Raw genomic sequence first — 22510 nt, forward strand, 5'->3', positions numbered from 1 at the left:
AAAGTAAACTTCTTGCAAGATATGGAATATGTGAAATATTATTAATGGAAACATTCCTCCCATCACTGAAACACAACTTTACCTTTGCTTTTTCAACAATCTTCATTGAGGAGAAAAAATTATCCTCCATCATATCCTTTATACCCAGAAAACAACTTCTTGTGAGGAGCCATATGGTATGAAGCAACTAAATCAACAAGCTAAGAATTATCACTTAATAGAGTTAGTTGAAATAAAAAAAAGTATTAGAATCATTGTCATCTGAGGACTTGTTTGTAGAAGCTTCAATACTCTTTTTCTTGTTTGTACACTCCTTCACATATCCTCTTTTACCATAGTTCCAACACTTAACTCTGCTCTTTCCAGGGGTCTTAAAACGTCCTTTTGACTTATCCTTCTTTTTATCACCTTTAGGCCCTTTTTCTTAGGCCTTTCTCAAACATGCAAGGCATCTTGGGAGCCAACATTCATAGTCTTTCTTCTCATCTATTCTGAAAGAAGTATGGGAATAAATTTATCCATCTTAGGCTCTGCACGACCACCACTTATGGAAACAATTAGATTTTCCCAAGAATAAGGAAAATAGAAAAGTAGAAGAATACATTTATTTTCATCTTCAATACTAACATCTATTGATGCAAACTAACTTAAAATGAATTTAAAAGCATTCAAATGTTCGACAATAGAATCACCATCCCTCATTTTCAAAGAATACAAACATCTTTTCAAACATAGCTTGTTAGACAAACTCTTAATTTGATAGATATTACTTATTTTCCTCCTCAGGGATAACTTTAAGAAATCCCCCCTCAAAAAATATATATAAAATATTGATGAATTTTTTCATTTTTTTGAAAAAATATTAATTTCTATTGGTGAATCTCTCCATTTTTTTTGAAAAATATATTATATTTGTTGTCGATTTTTTTAAATCATATTTTTTTTTTGTAGAAAATATTGGCAAATATTAGACAATAATAGGAAAATGCATTCATCACTATGTTGAATCCTTTCATTTAAAAAATAAAATTATTGGCCGAAAGGTGGCAATCATTGATGGGTTTAAGGGGTAGATTTTCTAATATTTAGTTGCTACCATTGATTTAAACTATAATCTAACAACTCTCATTGTATTTTTTAAGATAAATGTATTTATATTTTGTAATTCCAATGTGGCCAAAAATTTCTTCAAGACCATTGATTTATATTGAAATCAACAATCCAAAATAAAATCTAGCCCCAATAAGCATTACAAATAAAATAGGTATATTTTTATCTCATGGAATACAATGAGGATCATTAGATTATAGTTTAAATCAATAGTGACAACTAAATATTGGTGATATGACCTTAAAGTAACTAATAGTCATGATATATTATTGGCGAATTAATTCAACTTATTAAATTTTAATGAATCTAATCAAATCATGTATCGAATATTGTGATGAGTATTTGAATTAAATTTTTTAATAAAATAAATTATTTTTTGACAATTTAAATAATAATAAAACATTTTTTTTCTTCTAAATGTGGCAATTAAGCTTTCCTTAAATCTTAAATTATTAGCCAATTTGTGAATGCTAGCCACTAAGTAAATCACTAACTTGTATGTGGTATCTTATATAGAGACATTTAGGAGGACAAAGTCATTGAGACACATTCAAATGGTTTCTCGTGTCTTCTTGTCTAATTTTTTTCATTCATAATCTATCAATGTAGAATCCTTTGGTTTATTTTCTATTGAAACTGGCAACCACTAATTTGTTTCTTCTAGGAGATCCTCAAATTTTTGCTTCCACATCTGGTAACTAGTGCCATTGAACTTCTCAATATCTTGACAAGAGGTGGAGACCATGGTATACAACGTTTCTCAAATATACAAAAAACCCACAAAACAAAAGGTCCCACTACAGATAAAAACCTTCAACACTTATATAGAAAGGCATCCCTCCCTCATCATAACCATTAGCTTTGATACCAATGTTGTAAAACAAGGTGAATAAATCTTACAATATGAAATTTAAATTAATATTATTACAAATCTAAAACTAAGATTAACCCTTATCAAAGTGAGTATAGAATCAAAACAAGAATAATATTTCATTACACATGAAACACCAAATTTACATGGAGAAACCATTTTAGAAAAAAATATAGCACAATAAGAGAGGCAAGTTTATTACTAATCCATTGAAGAATAAAATAAAAATATGATTCTTTGTAGACCTCTATAAAAACTGGTAGCACTTTGTTATCTTTGAAATTAAATGAGATTGAATGAAGAACACTAGCTCAAGGCACTAATTTATATGAGTTTGTGAGGATGAATACCACTATGGTATCACCAAACAATGGGCATCAAAACCGCCTGGAAAAAGTCACACATGTCCCATAATAGCCTCTTACAAATTCTCTTATAGCTATTGTTGACATTTTTCATGTCACCTTGAGAGACATGTAAATAACTGATCTGAGATATTTCCAATGGCTTAAATCCTAAACCCTTGCTAACCTACTTGTTCTGATTGATTGAAAAATAGGTTTTAAGGACCTGAAACCATTACATCATAGAAAGAAAGATAGTAGGAAAAGGAATTAAAGTCCGCATACAAAATGACTGGCCAAAAGACCAGCGAACAGAAAGAACAACAAACCAACAAAACACAACAAAGAGACCAAGGAGACACTACATAGCAATTTTCTTTAGCAGATCCTCTGCCTTTATCACTAGCTCATCATAGGTCACCCTGATTGCTTTCAGCTCCTCCAGATCCTTATTCACTTTCTTTTCCTTCCTCTTGCCTCTGGTTCGGGTTCTGGGACCTTGAGCTTCCCCTGTTCCTTCAGCATCCAGGTCAATTTCTTGGATTTCCTTGTCATCATCAAGCTTGCTGATGAGGGTATGGGTATTATTGGTCGAGATTTTTAGAATGCTAAGGCTCTACTCCACAATATTCTTAAGGCACTCCTCAATTTTTTCCACTTTGATAACTGTGTCCGAGAGTGTTTTTTCACTAGTTTCCTCTAGGGTTTTTCTATCCAGCATCTCCTTTTCAATCTTCTCAAACCTGGGATTTAAAGGATCTCTGATGTCTTCTGCTTTAGCAATAGTGTTTTTTCAGATCCTTGATATAATTGGCCATTGTATTCCCCTCTCCAATGTTAATGGTCTACAGAATCAGGACTCTGTTGCAAAGTTTTTTACACTCATCTGCAGCTTTCTTATACCCATCAATAAACCATTCAATAGTTTTCATAAAACCATTCAAGGCCTCGGGAGGAGGGCCAAAAGAGGGAGTCACTTTTCTAGGGGTTACCTGTTCATTTTTGGGAATATGGAGGGCAGAAATATTATCGGCGGCCCTGAGAGTCTCCTCCATTGTCTCCATGTCTAGGCTATGCTCGGCTTCCAGGGTCCTAGTTTTCTTGTCATCTTCTAGTTCCTTACCAATCTCCTCCGGTTCCTTGCGAGTCTCCTCTATTTTCTTATGCTTTTTCTGGGTCTGGGCTTGGTTTTTACTTTTCTTCTTCAGCAACCCCTTAGGGTTCTTCTTCTCCTTAGAAAAATCAGAGTACTCTTCTTCCGAAGAGATACTGATCAAGGGTTTGCTTTGAAGTTTTTTGCTCTTAGAAGAAGAGGGTCTTGATTTCCTCTTCTTACTACTCTCATACTCTGAATCATCAGAGCTATCCTCATTATCAGTCGAGGAATCATTGTCTGATTCCTCCTCCTCTAAAAAATCAGAATCAGACATATCTTCCTCAGAGTCCATAGAGAGCTGCATCCGGTTGATTTGACTGGCCTTTAAATGGTCATAAATGAGGACCATAAGACCTTGGTGCATTGCGGTATCACCCCGAGGATTTTCTTTGTAGGCTTTTAGGGAGGCATTCATTGAGCAGAGCAAGAAGTAAGGAAAATTCACCTTATCATTATACCTAAAATGGTTTAACAGAACAAAATGATACCCACAGACTTTCGTAAACCTACCATCTAGAGTTATATACCGCATTAAAACAAAGAGAATTTCCCGCCAGGGTTTTGCAAAAGCCCTAGGCGGGTAATAGGTTTTGCTCAACTTTACCAGTCTTTTTTTCTCTTTCTCTGTAACCAAGTACCTTTCAATGGCTTCCTTGCTGACCTTCCTATCTCTGTAGAAGTTGCAGCCCTCCCTGTTGAGACCGGTAGCTTTAGCTATTAAATCTTCATCAATTTCCGCCATTTGGTCACCCATTTTTAGCATGCCCTTCTTCCAATTTTTGCAGAAGAGGCTAGTTACCATTCCATCATAGTCGTGGAGTCTCTCTATGAAGCTCGAAAGACCACCCTTCTACAAAATTTCCCACACCTCTTCTTTCTGTTTCCACTCCTTGCAACTACTTGGCTCATATCATCTCCTATTTCCGCCCATGGTGTCGTTTCTCATAGCCAAAATTTGAAATTTACAGAACTGGTAAAACAAAGTTCTTTTTGGAGCTTAAACAAATAACCAGAAAGTGTGTGTGACCTTAAAGATCTGATAAATTATAAAACAAGTTTTGCTGGCTTTGATGTTATAATGAGTGATTTTCTCATTATAGAAGTAACTCGAGGTGCTTACATCAGTACTTTTCATAATTACCCTATCAATCAAGAGTCTTTGGGGTACTTTGATATCTTTCATCAATTATAATTTGTCTGACATCTTCGGGGAGACTGCTCTCACCCGTCCACGCGGTGATAGTCTCATTCTTAACCGCCACATTTGCAGCCCAATCAGCAGAACAATTGGCCTCCCGATAGATATGGGATATATGACATTTTTTAAAGGTTCTAATGATGTCAATAGCAGAAATAATTATATTGTGAATCGACCATGAGGGCTTTGAAGTCCCATTGAGGCACTTAATTATATTATTGGAGTCCCCTTCTATCCAAAGATAGGGGCAGTTCCATTTTTTGGCTAGGATAATGCCTTGAAGGGCTGCCATAGCTTCCGCTTTATGATTGGTTTGAGTACCAATAGGGACAAAAATCACACCTTTGCAAATTCCTCTGTAATCTCTGAGAATAGCTCTAGAGCCTGAAGGACCTAGATTTCCTTTGGCTGCACCATTGAAATTGATTTTGAGCCAGCCTTGGGGAGGGGTTTGCCATTTAGCTTCAAGCCTTTTATTGTAGCTGAGATTAGGACCATCAGTGATCTTCATATTCCATGCTCTTAAGATATTTGACTCCAGGGAGTTATTTGAGTAACAAGAAACCTCCATGATTCCCATATTTTCCTGGATAGCCCTTTGAATTTTCTGAAAAACAGTGTCTTGTTTTAGGGACACATCCCTGAATATTCGGTTGTTTCTTTCTTTCCAAAGACCCCACAAAATGTGAGGAAGAGAGAGCTGCCACATACATCTCAGAAAAGAGTTAGTCCATTGAATTTTCTAGGAGGAGAACAAATGTCTGATGTTACTGGGAAACACCCAAGCTAAACTAAAGCTCTTGAGGAAACTTTTCCAAACAGAGGCTGAGAAGGAACAGTGGAGGGCAAGATGGTCCACTGACTCTTCCTCTTGAAAGCACAACACACACCTATTTGGAAGGGCTAAACCTCTGCATTTTAGGTTGTCAACAGTAAGGATCTTATTTTGGAGGATAGTCCAAAAGAAAAAATTGATTTTGGGAGTGGGACCTTTTAACCAAGCTTTAGACCAGAAAGGATTTATAGGAGGGGGGGGGGGATAGGATATAATACATCGAAGACACAGTTAAAATTCCTTTGGGATGATGTTTCCAAATCAGGGAGTCCTCTTCCTTATTCAGCCAAATAGCAAACAATTGGGTTTTGAGCTTAGAGAGGCTAGGGTGAATACTATCAATGTTCTGCCAATTGTTCCCATCCCAGTAATTTGCCACTAAGGAACCAAAAGAGCCAATACAGGAAGGGGCATGGGAGGCCCACTCATGGGAATCCAAAAGGGGTTTATCAAAAATCCAGGGATCCTCCCAGAATCTAACTTTTCTACCATTTCCAAGTTTCCATATCACTCCTTTAGCAATCACATCTTTACATTTAGAAACATGGTTCCAAATATGGGATCCATTTATGCTGAAATCCAAATTAAGAAAAAAAGAGAGAGAAGAAGACAGAAGAGAATACTTACTTCTCCAAATTTTGCACCATTCAGAATCAGAATGAAACCATCTCCAGGCTTGTTTGGACAAGAGAGCTTCATTTAAAGTGCGAATCCTCCTGAGCCCTAGACCACCTTTGCTTTTCGGCCTATAGACCTGATGCCATGCCACCAAGGACATTCTTTGCTTTTCCTCAACCCCAGACCATAGGAATCTTCTTTGAATTTTCTCAATAGCTTCAGCATACTTGACGGGAATTCTAAATAGGCTAAGAGCATAAATAGGGATACTTTGAAGAGTAGCCTTAAGGAGAAGGAGCTTACCAACTTGACTTAAAAGGGCCCCTTTCCAACCTGCAAGTTTTTTGTGAAATTTATCAACTAGAGAACTCCAAAAGGAGTCAGGAGGGGCAATCCCCATGGGGAGTCCAAGGTAGGTAGCAGGAAGGTCAGCAATCTTACACTCCAGAATTATGCTGATCCTTTGTTGTCTTCTCTCAAGAGTATTAATGAAAAAGACATCACTTTTGGCCCAGTTAATAAGCTGCCCCATTGCAGATGCAAAATTGCACAAGGTACTCTTCTGTACTTTAGCTTCTGAGATGCTTGATTCCCCCATAATAATTGTATCATCAACAAACTACTAGTGTGAACAAATAAGGTTAGCAGAAGAAGGTTGGAGGCCCTTAAAGGATCCTTGTTGCACCAAATTTTCCATGGTCCGACCAAAGCATTCTGCCATAATAATGAAAAGGATGGGGGAGATAGGATCTCCTTGCCTAAGACCTCTCGATGCTTGGAAAAAAGTTGAAGGAGAACCATTGACAAGAACAACAAAGGATGTAGATGTGGTAAGTTGGGAGAAAAGATCCACAACTCTAGGGGAAACCCAAAAGAAGTGAGAACTTTCTGAAGAAGAGACCAGTCAACCCTATCATAGGCTTTGGAGAGGTCAAGCTTAAGGATGAGGCCCTGCTTCTTAGCTCTAACAAGAGAGTGAATGTTCTCGCGAACTTTAATAATGGAATTGAGAATTTGTTTTCCAGGAACAAACCCATTCTGCTGGTGTTTAATTAAGGTAGGGAGGATAGACAAAAGTCTAGAAGTCAGGACCTTAGATATGATCTTGTAAAAGGAGTTGCAGAGGCTAATAGGTTTGAACTTATCCAAAGAGTCAACACCTTGAATCTTAGGGATGAGAGCAATAAAAGTACCATTGATTTCTTTCAAGAGTTTTATATCCCCAAAGAATTCCTTAACCCCATTGGCTACATCAATCCCAATAATGTCCCAAAATTCTTGAAAAAAGAGCATTGGGAAACTATCAGGTCCAGGTGCTTTGTTTCCATCAAAGGAGAAAACAACATTTTTAATTTCTAAGATAGATGGAATGGAAGAGAGGAAGGCATTATTTTGGGCATCAATGAGACAAGGGATGTTCTAAAGAAAAGAGGATTGAGCTTCAACATCCAGACTGTGGTCCCTCTTTAGGAGGTCCGAGAAATACCTCTTAGCTTCATTCCTTATTTCATCCTCCTTGACTAGCTCCCCACTTTCCACAGCTAACTTGTTCATCCTGTTGGCTGCTTTATCTTGATAGTCAACATATGGAAGAATCTTGTATTCCTATCCCCTTCCTTGAGCCAAATGCATCTCAATCTCTGCTTCCAGAACATTTCCTCTTTAGCAATAATGTCATGGTATTTCTTAAGGATCTCACTTTCATCAGCAATAGACACAGTACTGAAACCATCCTTCTAGATCTGGTCCTATATTTCTTTAAGGTTTTCCTAAATTTTACTCTTAGCCTCAAATATATTCCCAAAGCTTTTCTTATTCCAGAGTCAAATGTTGTCCTTCACACTTTTGAGCTTCTTAACAACTTTGAACATAGTCATTCCCTCAACTTGGATACTCCACCATTTTTGAATATTTTTTTTAATGTCAGGGTGAAGGGTCCACATTTTTTCAAATCTAAAGGGATAGTTTCTCCTTCTATTAATCAGATCAACATTGAAGGTGATTGGAAAGTGATCGAAACCAACCTGAATATGTGCAGACAAAGAACAGAAGTACTGACTATACCAGTCATCAGAAATGAGAGTTCGGTCAAGACGCACTTGAATAAGGTCATTACCATTTCTCCTATTTGTCCAAGTGAAATTGCAACCCTGTATCTCCAAGTCATTAAGAGCTTGGGAATTAATAAAATCCATGAGGGCCATCCTACTTTCTAGCTGAGGAGGACTGCCTCCAAATTTTTCCTCCTCTTTCAAAGGCGTATTAAAATCCCCCATAACCATCCAACTAAGATTTTTGAAGCTGTCCCTAGCCTATCTGATCTTTTTCCAAAAAGAGTTTCTAGCCTTTAAGGTATTAGGAGCATAAATGTTTGTGAGAACCCATGAAGAACCATCTTTAAGATGCACAAATTTGATACAAGAAAACTTACTTTCTTGATTAATGACCTGGCCTTTAACAGTGTTAAGATTCCAAATAGTAGTAATGCCTCCAGAAGCACCCTCAAAACTACCCCCACTAACATTACCATTTTTGAAGAACTTCAAAGATTCAACTTTTTCTCTACTCATTTTGGTTTCTTGAATAAGAAAAATGTCAGGATTGCTGTCTCTTATCATGTTCCTAATAATATCATGTTTATGGGGATTGTTTAGTCCCCTTATGTTCCAAGAAATTATCTTCATAGCTACTTACCAATTCCCAGCTCCTTGAGAGTTTTTTGAGTTCCATCTGCTATCTTCTTTGTCTCTAACTTTGTGGTTAGAGGGCTGTCCTAGGGAAGAGGAGATGTATCCCACATCAACTTGAGCTATTCTACTGGATTTCCTTATCAGAGATGTCGAGGGAGTTGCTGCTTTCTTGTTCCCGTGTTTAGGCTGCTTCCGGATTGATGAGGATTTTGGAAATTTCTTCTTCATTACCCCATTTAGGAGCTTTGGAATCAGTTGAAACATTGTTTGTTGTTCTTGAATTTTGATTTGAATCTGAAAGATTCATACCCAAAATTGCACAATTTTGGGCTTCTTGAATTTCAAAACTAGGTATGGCTACAGAAGAGTTAGTCTTTTCAACTTGGGGATCATGGATCTCTCCTTCCTCAGGTTGATAATCTCTTGCTTCCACTGCCTTGTTTTCATATGTGTCCTCAACCACTTCAGCTATTGCATTTGGAGGATCATTCTGATCATTCAATTCCTTTTTTTGAGTTGTTCTTATGGGACTAGCTTTGGTTGTTTCATTTCTCTCTGCTTCCTATATAGTGGGACTGGAGATAGAGTTTGAGGTTTCCTTCTGTTACCCCAAAAGAGAAAAGCGATTGGAATTTTCTTCCTTATTTTCTATGCTTTTAACTTGCCACACCCATTTCTCTGGCATATTCTGAATTTCAATCTGAGGTTTGAGCTGCTTGGGCTCCGCCTTTTGCTTTTTTGGGCAAGATTTTGCCCAATGACCTACTTTTTTACAGTGGAAGCACGCGAAAGGAATAGTTTCATATTCTATATGTTGCTTCTAGGTTCCAAGTTTTGAAACTAGGTCTATATGTTCTGGCATATCTGCCTTAGGGGCTACTCCAACACAGAGCCTTGCATGGGTTAATCTTCTTTTTGAAACAGTGACTGGGTCTATAGAGAGTAGCTCGCCAAAAGAACTTGCTATTCCAGAGAAGATACTTTCTACCCAATATTCAAGAGGCAATCTTGGAATCTTTATCCAAACTGGAACTTGGGCCAGAAGAGAATCATTCATGTTTAGTTTCAGATGCTATTTTCTTAGAACCAGAGCTGTCTTTCCTACCATCCAGGGACTCCCGCACAAGATCTTAACCTTATCTTCTTCACACGAAAAGGAGAAAGACATAAGACCTTTGGGTAGTGTCGAGACCTCAACGTTTCCTTTAAGGGCCCATTTTTGTTTGACAAAGGCCCTAACAACTTCAATGTTGGGGCGCAAACCCATAAATTTCCCTACCAAGGAGTTCGACATACTATTGATATTATGGTCCAGAACCTGGTCAGGGATGGAGATAGAAAACTTACCACCAGAAGGGTCAGAAATGTTCTTAATAGGAGGAAAGGAGGATTTACCAGTTGGTCTAGTTCCAAAAAGGGAAGACCATTTTTTTCCCTCCCTCCCGCTATCCACGGGGCAATCTCATGGAATGGGCCCCCCATTGGACCCTTCCCCCAGATGCCCAGATGAATCCACTATCATCACAAATAGAGTACCATCAGACTGTGAGTTAGCAACAACAACTGGGAAGTCCGGGGGCTTGTCCTTATCACCAATAGGACCAACACCATTGATCTGGCTGATCTCACCATTGGAACCAGGGTTCCCGCCTTGCTGAGAATTTGAATTTTGAGCTTCCGCCCCCGCTCTCGCTCCTGCCATCTTTTCCCTTGCTAACCTACTTGTTAGTCATTTTGGATAACCTACATATTAGTAGGTCTATCCTTGTTCTTTTCCTCCATTGTCTGCTTAGGTAGTTGTATTACTTAAATGCCATTGGCTGGAGTGTCCCTTATTCATCCCAAAACTAGGCCCACTCTATCTTACCCACTACTGATATGTGGGAAGTTCATTCATCACAGGTTCACAATAGTCAAGGTAACCATTAATCAACCTTGTGATGATGTAATGAACCATTGGGGATTTAACCGTAAGCTTCCGAGTTGCATCATCACAATGGTTAGGACCTGTGCTATTTCAGCATGCGATCCTATGATTGACAACTTATGATTAAATGAAATGTTAATCACACCTTTGTGGGTTCTATACAACTATTTTGGGCTAACCTGCAATCTTGCGAGATCCTACCACATGTCCAGTCCAGTTAGTAAGAGATATTGGCTTCGGCTTAGATGGTGGGAATGATAGAGTTTCACGTGCAAGGGATAGCCATCCATTTTTGCACAAAGGGAAGATCTAGCATATGAGTTTCAAACTGGGGGGTGAATGTTAGGTTTGAAAGTCATGGTGGTTGTCGAGATATCAGGTCGAAATTGAATGTAGTTCTAGTCAACATGCCATATCCGATCAGAATATGTTCCAACCACTCTAGTCAATGTAGGACGAGTGCCATTACTCCTTCCAGGCTCTTCTAAAGTTTCCCAAGGTCTCCCATGCTCATTTATGGCACATAGAAGACCTTTTGGCCTGATAGAAGACTTCAAATGCATCTCCTACTAGGGCCACCCAGATTTTTTGTGAATTTCTATCTCCATCGACTACAATAACACTCTAGAGACATTCTCTATCATATAATATAAAATCTTCCATCTGATTCATGATCTTGGTCTCTCTTTGTAACCTAACCCTAGTCGGTTAAGGTCTCCAAACCCAATGTTCTATCTAAGTTATGCCTAACCTATTAAGGCAATTTTGTATGATTTTCTTAGGGTCCTCTTCCTATTTTATTTTAAAGAAATGCATACCTTCTGTAACTATAAATGTCACCTTGCTTTACATCAACACAAATTTTCTGCTTTGCCTCTTTCTAGTTCAAACATTTTGTGTGATGTATCTTACCTCTCTATTTGAACACATTCCTTTTCTATTCTTAAATTGTGTGATTGTGTTAACGCCCATGTAGATGTTATTTGTGAATTGCTCTTCATTCCTCCCATAACCTTACATGATTCTAACCTTTGCACACACTTTTGGGAGCTATTAAAAAATAAGAAATTGTGCATGTCTTTGGGTAGTTTCTATTGGTGTCTTGTGTAGTTACGGGCAGGAAGGACCAAATATTTAACCTTTGTGCATCACCTCCTTATACATTCTGCATCTCTTTCTCCCTTTTCCTTTGGAAGTGGTTAGAATAGGTGTAGGAGTAGGTTCTATAAGTATTGGGTGGTCCATTGCACCCTAATTAGGGAGGAAGTCAACTTTCTCTAGAGACTCAATCTCACTTGTCTAGTTCCACACTTGGGAGGTTGTTTCCATGTTTCAGAAGGTTGTTGGACACTAGTGTTCAACAAGGGTGCAAACTTTTGTGACAATTATTTTTGGCATGCTAGATGGGACCTGTTGTTTGTTAAGCTAAAGATTTGGTGTGTTCTTTAGTGTAGTCAACCTTGAAGAGGCATTTTTTCAAACACCCAACGACTCTACTACTTATATTGGGTCTCAAGCTAGACAACATCCAATTTTCATGTTCATAATTGAAACAAGAGAATCTTAAAAAGGTATTTTTCAATATTTTGGACTCTCAAATTCAGGTTCTAGGAGGAGAGGTAGGCTTTCATTATCACTAGTAAGGGGTATTAAGGTAGTTACATCTACACCCCTCTGATATCATTCTACTACTCCACTTGTTAGACCATCACAGCCTAGGGTATTAGCTACTCATAGAAATAGACCATTATTTCCTATGGCTATCCCTAGAAATTAGGATTTTTTTACCATTAATGGAGGTAACCCTCTAGTTTTAGCCTCAAAAGATGATATACCAATAGCTTCCCTAAAAGCTATACCCTTATTTACTAGTGAAACCTCTATTTCCTTGGTTGAACATATCCAAGATGTTGCTAGTATTTGCACAAGTTTTGAAGTAGTTGAAGATAACGTAGCAGTCAGGCTTCTTGCATCACCCTTTAAAGGTAAGGCCCTATAATGGTATAGAGGGTTGCTCTCCAACTCCATTAACAACTGGGACAAGTTAGGAGAGAAGCTATGCAGGCACTTTGAAGACCAAAGTGATGATTTATCACTTATGGAGTAGTTGACCACTATTAAGAGGGTACCTCATGAATTCATGGGAGATTTCAATTACAAATTTCAATAGACTTGGGATAGAATCCTTACTTTGGTCAAGCCATCTTGTAGTCATGCCTTCTTGTATTTTCTAAGGGCCCTCAATAGTGATATTGCTACCATGATATAGTCAATAGGAGGAATGACCTTACCAGATGCATATGACATAGGCATAAGGGAAAAAATTATCTAATATAGGTGGGAAAGATAGCCTCTACACCCCCAATGCCCCTATTCCTAGAGGATCCTACATAACAACCCATTTTGGTACCTCTCCCAATGGAATGTATGAGTCAACAACTCACACCTGTACCCACTTCATCCTCAAATGAGCTCCTAGATGTCAAAAATTTGTTGCATACCTTTGGCAATGAGTTGGTAACACTAAAGAGGCAACAAGACCAACCTAGCAGGCCTTATTAAATACAAAATTAGAATTATTAGTAGAATAGGCCACCTTTTCAAGGGAAAAACCAATGGAGTAATGCTAGGCCCTTGAATAGTCTGAACCCTATAGTTGCAAATAACTCAAAGGCATTGGTTATAGTGCAAAACAACCTTGATCAAGAGAAAGATTGGTGTACCCCATGTAATCTGCCTCATAATCAGATTGCATGCCAAAGTGGAGAGCTTTCTCAAGCCCTAATAGCACAAAGTGAGCCAACAACCTCAAGACAACAATATGATGTAGATTAATCAAGAGAGAGTTGTCCGACCTATTGAAAAGGGGATTCTACCCTTATGAGTTGGTAGGAGGCAAATTTATGTAGTGCTAACCAATTAGATAGTGACTTTGTGGCAAATAATACTAGGTCAAAGAGAAGGGCTATAGATAAGGGTGCACCTTCTATGATGACCCAAATTTCACAAGCTACCACACATACCACAACTATAAAAACTCCAGGAAAGGTAGTAGCTCCAAATGTAGATCAAAAGATGGTTCAGGGTGGTAGGAAATAGGAGGAGCCTAAAGACTTTAGTAACAAAACCAGAGCTTGTTACTATTAAGGGTCCTACAAAGGCTATGGTTCCCTTTAGCATTGTATAACAAATGAAGAAAACTAATCTCAATGTCTCTTTGTGGGATTCTCTCTTTATACCATCTCAAAGGGACTTTCTTCAAGATTTTGGCCATTTGGTGGAATTGATAATGTGTTGCATTGATGTTTTGTCATTGATGCCAACACTAGCTATTTGGATGCTTTATCGACACCCTTCTGGTCTTGGTAGGTTGAGTGGTTTCTAGTTAACTTAGATCGACATAATCCAGTAGGCTCCAGTATAGTGTGGTGATAGAATTGGCTTGTTCATGATACTAATACTCATATTTGGTTAGTTGGGTTTGGCCTGGAGATCGGATGCTATCTTGCTTGCTTAGAAGCTTGGTTTCTAGTTCCGACGAGGGTTTCACTGGCAGTGCTTTTGGTGGAGATCTTTGATGAATTGCATAAGTGGTGTTGGTATAGCTTCTGATGGAGTTTTAGGATGTTGTTGGTGATCATGTTCGAGACTTGGCGGATGGAGATTATTGCTGTGGCATATGGACCTATACTGGGTCCCAATTGATCTAGGTTATGGACCGACTTTAATGTAATGTGTGGATAGGCCCTATTGATGTATTTCTGGGATGTCTTATGTGTTGGATATTATTTGTTTAGCCTAAGGTTGACATGGTTTATAATTATGCAATTGGTTTATTGTCTGGTGGCTGACTTGATTGTTTATGGCCGAGGGTTTGTATATATAGATGTAAGAGTAGATCATCATGGTTATTGTTAGAGGTCATGGTCAAGGAATGTAATGTGTGAATAAGGTAATATCATTCAGGAAGAGGAGTTGGCCGATCATTGGAGATCGAATTGGGTTTATGTAAGAGGATTTAGTCATTTGGTATTGAGCTTAAACCTGAACTGAACTTAGGGATAGGAGTAGTTATCTTTTGCAGTTCAACACTTCTTTGGATTTCTATGTAGTTAGTGAGGCTCCTTTTGTGATAAGCAATGTGGTCTAGGCTGTTGGCCTTTCTGTAAGCGCAGGCCCCTCAATCATAATTCACATACTTACCGCATAAGTATTATCTGATTATGGGTAGGCTTCCCACCGTGGTTTTTCCCTTTACCAAGTTTTCCACATACAAATCTTGGTATCATATGGATGGTATTTATTTCGTGATTATTGTTTATGCTTAATTGGTTTATTTTCTATTTCAGTATTAATGTTTTGGGTTTCGGTATTAAATTTTAAATTGCTAATGGTTCCTGTAATCTGTGACAACTGATTCACCCCCCTCTTAGTTGTCTTTCGGTTATTTGAACTGTCTAACAATTAATATTAGAGCTTTGGTCCTCTCTGCAGAAAGCTTAACTGCTTGAGGAAGATCCTATGGTGACTAACATTTCAAGTTCATCCAGTTCTTCTAGAGCTATCTTTCGAAGGGATATTCTGAGGCTTGATGGAACAAATTACATAGTATGGAAGATTCAGATGGAGACTCATATGAGATGTCTTGGCAAGGAGATTTGGGAGATCACATAGAATGGTGTCACACCCTATAATCCAAGATCTGGCAATCCCCCTCTGACAATCCTTAACAAGGAGCTTGAGAATGATTGTAGAGCAAGAGAAGCCCTCTTGTGTGCACTTTCTGATCAACAAATAATAGGATTAACTGACAAATCATCTAGAAGGCTATATGGGATAAGTTGGAGACTCTTAATGAAGGTGACCCTACAATGAAGATTGGTAAACTTGATGGTTACCGGGTGAGATATGAAAATTTGAAGATGAAAGAAGATGAAAGGATTACTACATTCGTGGAAAGGGTAAATGAGACTGTATGGCAATTCAATGTTGTTGTGGAACTCTGAGAAAAGATGAATTTGTTTGTAAAGTCTTGAGAGCCCTACCACCGGCTTAGAAAATGAAGGCTTGAAGAATTTGGACCTTCTGGAGCTGTGAAGTCTGAACCTGCTTTTCATACATCTACATCTACATCTACAATTGATAAACAAGACTGGAAAGCTTTGTATGCAAAGGAATTGTAAGATATGAAAAGAGAAGATGCTGAGTTTGAGAAAATTGAAGCACCATTTGCTAGAAGAGTACCTAAAGGACTAGTATGAAGTAAGTATGAAGGAAAAACACCTTTTAAATATTTTGCATGTAATAAGATTGGTCATTTTGGATCTAGATGTTCTGAAAGGAATTCAAGATTTGAAGAAAGAGTTAGAAGATCATTTAAGACTAACCCTAGATATCAGAACAAGTATAAACACAAGAAAAATAGAGAAAAAGGATGCAACATAGCAGATGAGGAAGGCATTACTGATTCTAATGATGAACTGACATAAGACTCTACTAGTGGATCCATAAATGGGAAGGAATGGGTATTCTTGGCTATCAAGAAAGATGATCCGGCACTGGAAAAGAATGTACCTGAATTGAAGACAAGGATGAATGGGTAATTGACAGTGGTTGTTCACATCATATGACTGAAGAAAGGGAAGTTTCTATCTTTGTAATAATTTGATGGTGGTCTAGTTAGATTTGGAGATGACAAGGCATGTATGATCAAAGGAAAAGGAACTATATCATTGGTTGGTAAGAACAATACTAATAATGTTTATTACGTTGAAGGTTTGAGGCATAATATTTTGAGTGTAGGACAATTGGTAGATAAGGGATTTCAATTATAGTTCAATGATGGAAAATGTAAAATCATTAACAGATCTGGCTTGGAGATTGTAATCGGTACACAGACAAAAGGTAATGTATTTCATTTGAACTCTAGTGAGAAGACATGTTTGACTTCACAGATTGATGAGAGTTGGCTATGGCATAAAAGGCCGTGTTATGTGAATTTTGATTGCATTGTGAAGATTAGTTCAACTAAGGCAGTTAGCGATTTACCTAAGATTATGAAGTCCTAAAGAATGTCAAATGGGTAAACATGTCAGAACCTCTTTTAGGAGTATACAAGATAAATCAAATGATGTTCTTGATCTTCTTCATACTGATTTGTGTGGCCCTGATAGAGTTAAAAGTTTTCAAGGTGATAGATATTTCATGCTAAGCATTGATGATTATTCTAGAATGATGGTTACTTTTCTAAGACAAAAATCTGAAGCATTTGAAAAGTTTAAATCTTTAAGGCTAAAGTGGAAATTGAGACAGGATTGAAGATTAAATGTTTAAAATCAGATCATGGTGGAGAATTCACATCCGGTGAGTTTAATAAATTTTGTGACAAGCATGGTATAAGAAGACAATTTTCTGCTCCCCGGACACCTCAGCAGAATGGAGTTGTGGAAAGGAAGAACATAACTATCTTGGATGCTGCTAGAACAATGATGATGGAAGCTAGTCTACCTCATATCTACTGGAGAGAAGCAGTGAGTAAAATGGTTTATACATTCAACAAATTACATATAAAAGTAGAAACCGGTAAGACGGCTTATGAATTATGGTTTGGCAATACACCTACAGTTAACTATTTCAGAATTTTTTGGTACTAAATTTTATATTGGGAGAGCTGATATCATTGGGAAATTTGATCCTAGATGTGATGAAGGCATATTTATTGGTTATTCTAATGAAAGCAAATCATATAGATGTTATAACAAGAGATTCCAAAGAATTGTGAAGAGTGCTAATGTCAAAGTAGATGAGCTGAACATAAGTCAAATCAGAGTTTATGAGAAGGAACCGATAGTGGAAATGAGTATATCTGAACCAGTAGCACCTTTACCAAAACAAAGAGTTGAACCAGTTACTCCGACAATATCAGAGAACTCTACAGTAATTGAAGAACAAGGAAGAGGAAATGAAAGTTAGAAGACTTCTAGGTATGTGAGATTGAATCATTCAGAAGATCAGATCAGTGGGGATAAGAGCAATGGAATGATGATAAGAAGAAGACTAACAACTAATGAGGTATGTTTAATTTCACAAGTTGAACCGGTATCAGTAATTGAGACATGTAAACATGAACATTGGTTGAAAGCTATGAAAGAAGATTTAGATTAGATTGAGAAAAATAACACATGGACCTTGGTTCCCTGACCTAAAAATAAAAATGTTATTGGAACTAAATGGGTTTTTAGGAATAAATTTAATGAGGATGGTCAAGTTATAAGGATTAAGGCTAGATTGGTTTGTAAAGGATATTCTCAGAAGGAAGGAATTGATCATGGAGAGACTTTTGCACCTGTAGCTAGGATTGAAGCTGTAAGATTATTTCTTGCCTATGTTGCTTATAAAAACTACAAGGTTTATTAGAAAGATGTTAAATATGCATTTTTGAATGGGGATCTTGATGAGGAAGTTTATATTGAGCATCCTGATGGTTTTTTACTATCAGATGATATAGATATGGTTTGCAGGTTAAGAAAAGTTTTATATGGATTGAAACAAGCACCTAGAGCTTGGTATGCAAGGTTGGATAAATGTCTTTTGAAGCTTGGTTTTACTAAGGGCAGTGCTGATAGTAATTTATATTATAAGATCACTGATGATGATATACTGATTATTGAAGTATTTGTTGATGACATTATTTTTGGAGGTGAAGGTAAGTTATGCATAGAATTTTCTAGAAATATAGAGAAAGAATTTGAAATGTCTATGATTGGTGAGATGAATTTTTTTTAGGTTTGCAGATTACTCAGACTGACAAAGATATTTTCATCTGTCAATTTAAATATGCTAAGGAATTGCTGAAGAAATTCGGTATGGGAGATCCTAAACCAGTAAGTACTCCTATGGTTACAAGTGAGAAATTGAGAAGAAAATATGTTTTTGCATCGATAAATCCTATAAGATACAAATCTATGATTGGAGGTCTATTCTATTTGACTCAGAGTAGGATTGACATTATGAGTGTTGTTTGTATTGTTTCAAGATTTCAGAGTAATCCTAAAGAAAATCATGAGATGGTGGTGAAAAGGATTTTTAGATACTTGCAAGGTACATCAGAATATAGTTTGTGGTACCCTAAAGATAATAAATTTATTTTATGTGCATATACAGATGCTGATTGGGCTGGAGATGTTGATGATCGGAAAGGTACTTCCGAAGGAGCTTTATTTCTTGGAAATAAGTTGGTTTCATGGATCAGCAAGAAACAGTCATGTACTTCTTTATCTACTACTGAAGCTGAGTATATTGCTGCTGCTACTAACTGTACACAATTTTTATGGATGAAACAAAAGTTGAAGGATATAAAGGTGGATTGTGATGCACTGGTAGTTATTCACTATGATAATTCTATTGCTATTGATATATCAAAGAATCTGGTATTTCATTCTAAAACAAAGCACATATCTATCAAGTATAAATTTTTGAAGGAGAAGGTGGAAGCAAATGAAGTTAGACTGGTTTATGTGAATACTAAAGAGAAGATTGTAGATATTTTCACTAAACCTTTGTCCAAGGAATCATTTGAGTACTTGAGAGATAGATTGGGAGTTTCTGCCCCTCTAGTAGAGACTTGATTGATGTGTTTTGGCATCAATCCAACATGCATTATCAGAGATACTATTCGTTTCGACACTGATGTGGGATGCTACTGCTCAGGGGGAGTAGTCAGCCTTGTGTTTCAATGGTTTATGTTTTTGTTTTGATATTTCTGTCAGATTTCTAGCATTGATTTCAAAGGGGGAATGATATTGATGTGGAAAAGAAAAAGAAAGTGAAAAAGATAAAGAAAGGGGGAGAGATATTGATATTCAGAGCTGTATACGGGAGTTTGTTGGCTGTCTTCCATTGGGGGAGACTTGTTTGGCATTTCTTGGTACTTAGATGTTTTTCACATCTAATGTTTGCATCAATGCCAAAGGGGAAGATTGTTGGTCATTTGGTGGAGTTGATTATGTGTTGCATTTATGTTTTGTCATTGATGCCAACACTAGCTATTTGGATGCTTTATTGACACCCTTCTGGTCCCAGTAGGTTGAGTGGTTTCTGGTTAACTTGGATCCGGTATGATCCGATAGGCTCCGGTACAGTCTGGTGATGGAATTAGCTTATTCATGATACTCATACTCATATTTGGTCAGTTGGTTTTGGTCTGGAGATTGGATGCTATCCTGCTTTCTTAGAAGCTGTGTTTCTAGTTCCGGCGAGGGTTTCATTGACAGAGCTTTTGGTGGAGATCTTTGATTAACTACATAAGTGGTGTTGGTGCAACTTCTGATAGAGTTTCAGGATGCTGTTGGTGATCATGTTCGAGACTTGGTAGGTGGAGATCATTGCTTTGGCATATAGAACTATACTAGGTCCCGGTTGATCTAGGTTATGGACTGACTTTAATGTAGTGTGGATAGGACCTATTAATGTATTTCTGGGATATTTTATGTGTAGGATATTATTTGTTTGGCCCAAGGCCAACATGGTTTGTAATTATGTGATTGGTTTATTATCTGGTGGCCGACCTAATTGTTTATGGTCAAGGGTTTGTATATATAGATGTAAGTTCTCATTGTAGATCATCATGGTTAATGTTAGAGGTCGGTCAAGGAATGTAATGTGTGAATAATGTAATATCATTCATGTAGAGGAGTTGGTCGATCATTGGAGATCGAATTGGGTTTATGCAAGAGGAATTATTCATCTAGTATTGAGCTTAAACCATAATTGTACTTAGGCATAGGAGATGCTATCTTTTGCAGTTCAACATTTGTCCGGATTGTAGTCTGGATTTCTATGTAGTCAGTGAGGCTCCTTTTTGATGAGCAGTGCACTCTAGGTTATTGGCCTTCCTACAAGTGCAGGCCCCTCAAGTGTAATTCACATACTTACTACAGAAGTATTATCTCACTGTGGGTAGGCTTCCCACAATGGTTTTTTTGTTTACCTGGTTTTCCACGTACAAATATTGGTGTCATATAGATGGTATTTATTCTGTGATTATTGTTTATACTTGATTGGTTTATCTGCTATTTTGGTATTAATTTTTTGGGTTCCGGTATTAAAGTTTAAATTGCTAATGGTTCCGGTAATCTGTGACAATTGATTCACCCCCCCCTCTCAGTTGTCTTCTAGCTATTTGAATTGTCTAACACAAGAAGCCATAAATGACACCAACAAAGTACAGGGAACAAGAAAAACAAGTAAATCATTGTCTACAACAAGTTTGGTACAACCTAAGAAGACACAAAATTCTAACAAGATCAGTAAGCCACCTCCTTTATAGCTCTTTGATTATTGAAGATAGTTTAGCTCACAATTGCATGATAGATTCAGGAGCTAGTAGCTCATTCATGCCCGAGAATGTACCTGACTGTCTAGGCATTAAATATGAGCCCATGACTAAAGGAGATGTACAACTTGATGGAACTTTATTTAAGATTGTGGGGGTGACCAAATACTTATGTTTGACCTTGCATGCATGCCTTGGTTGCAGTGTTTTGCAAGACATTTTAGTCATCAACCTCCCAACCTTCTTTGCCATATATTTATCAAGGGAGTTTACTACCAAGATAGGTAGATACTTGTCTTATGATTGGTCCCACATGCTATTTATAACAATATATGGTACAAAGGTTACCATAAAGGCATAACACATTGCAAAGGATCACATTGAGCCTTACATTCCTAGCCCTATAAATATGAATTGTACCTTTCATGACAAAAAGGAGGATTTTTTAGTTTGGGATCCGACTACTCTTTGGGAGGAGGTACCTAATTGTCTGCAGAAGTATTATCTCACTGTGGGTAGGCTTCCCACAATGGTTTTTTCGTTTACCTAGTTTTCCACGTACAAATATTGGTGTCATATAGATGGTATTTATTCTGTGATTATTGTTTATACTTGATTGGTTTATTTGCTATTTTGGTATTAATTTTTTGGGTTTCGGTATTAAAGTTTAAATTGCTAATGGTTCCGGTAATCTGTGACAATTGATTCACCCCCCCCTCTCAGTTGTCTTCTAGCTATTTGAATTGTCTAACACAAGAAGCCATAAATGGCACCAACAAAGTACAGGGAACAAGAAAAACAAGTAAATCATTGTCTACAACAAGTTTGGTACAACCTAAGAAGACACAAAATTCTAACAAGATCAGTAAGCCACCTTCTTTATAGCTCTTTGATTATTGAAGATAGTTTAGCTCACAATTGCATGATAGATTCAGGAGCTAGTAGCTCATTCATGCCCGAGAATGTACCTGACTGTCTAGGCATTAAATATGAGCCCATGACTAAAGGAGATGTACAACTTGATGGAACTTTATTTAAGATAGTGGGGGTGACCAAATACTTATGTTTGACCTTGCATGCATGCCTTGGTTGCAGTGTTTTGCAAGACATTTTAGTCATCAACCTCCCAACCTTCTTTGCCATATATTTATCAAGGGAGTTTACTACCAAGATAGGTAGATACTTGTCTTATGATTGGTCCCACATGCTATTTATAACAATATATGGTACAAAGGTTACCATAAAGGCATAACACATTGCAAAGGATCACATTGAGCCTTACATTCCTAGCCCTATAAATATGAATTGTACCTTTCATGACAAAAAGGAGGATTTTTTAGTTTGGGATCCGACTACTCTTTGGGAGGAGGTACCTAATTGTCTGCAGAAGTATTATCTCACTGTGGGTAGGCTTCCCACAATGGCTTT

Source organism: Cryptomeria japonica, chromosome 8, assembly GCF_030272615.1.
Source record: "Cryptomeria japonica chromosome 8, Sugi_1.0, whole genome shotgun sequence".
NCBI lineage: Eukaryota > Viridiplantae > Streptophyta > Pinopsida > Cupressales > Cupressaceae > Cryptomeria > Cryptomeria japonica.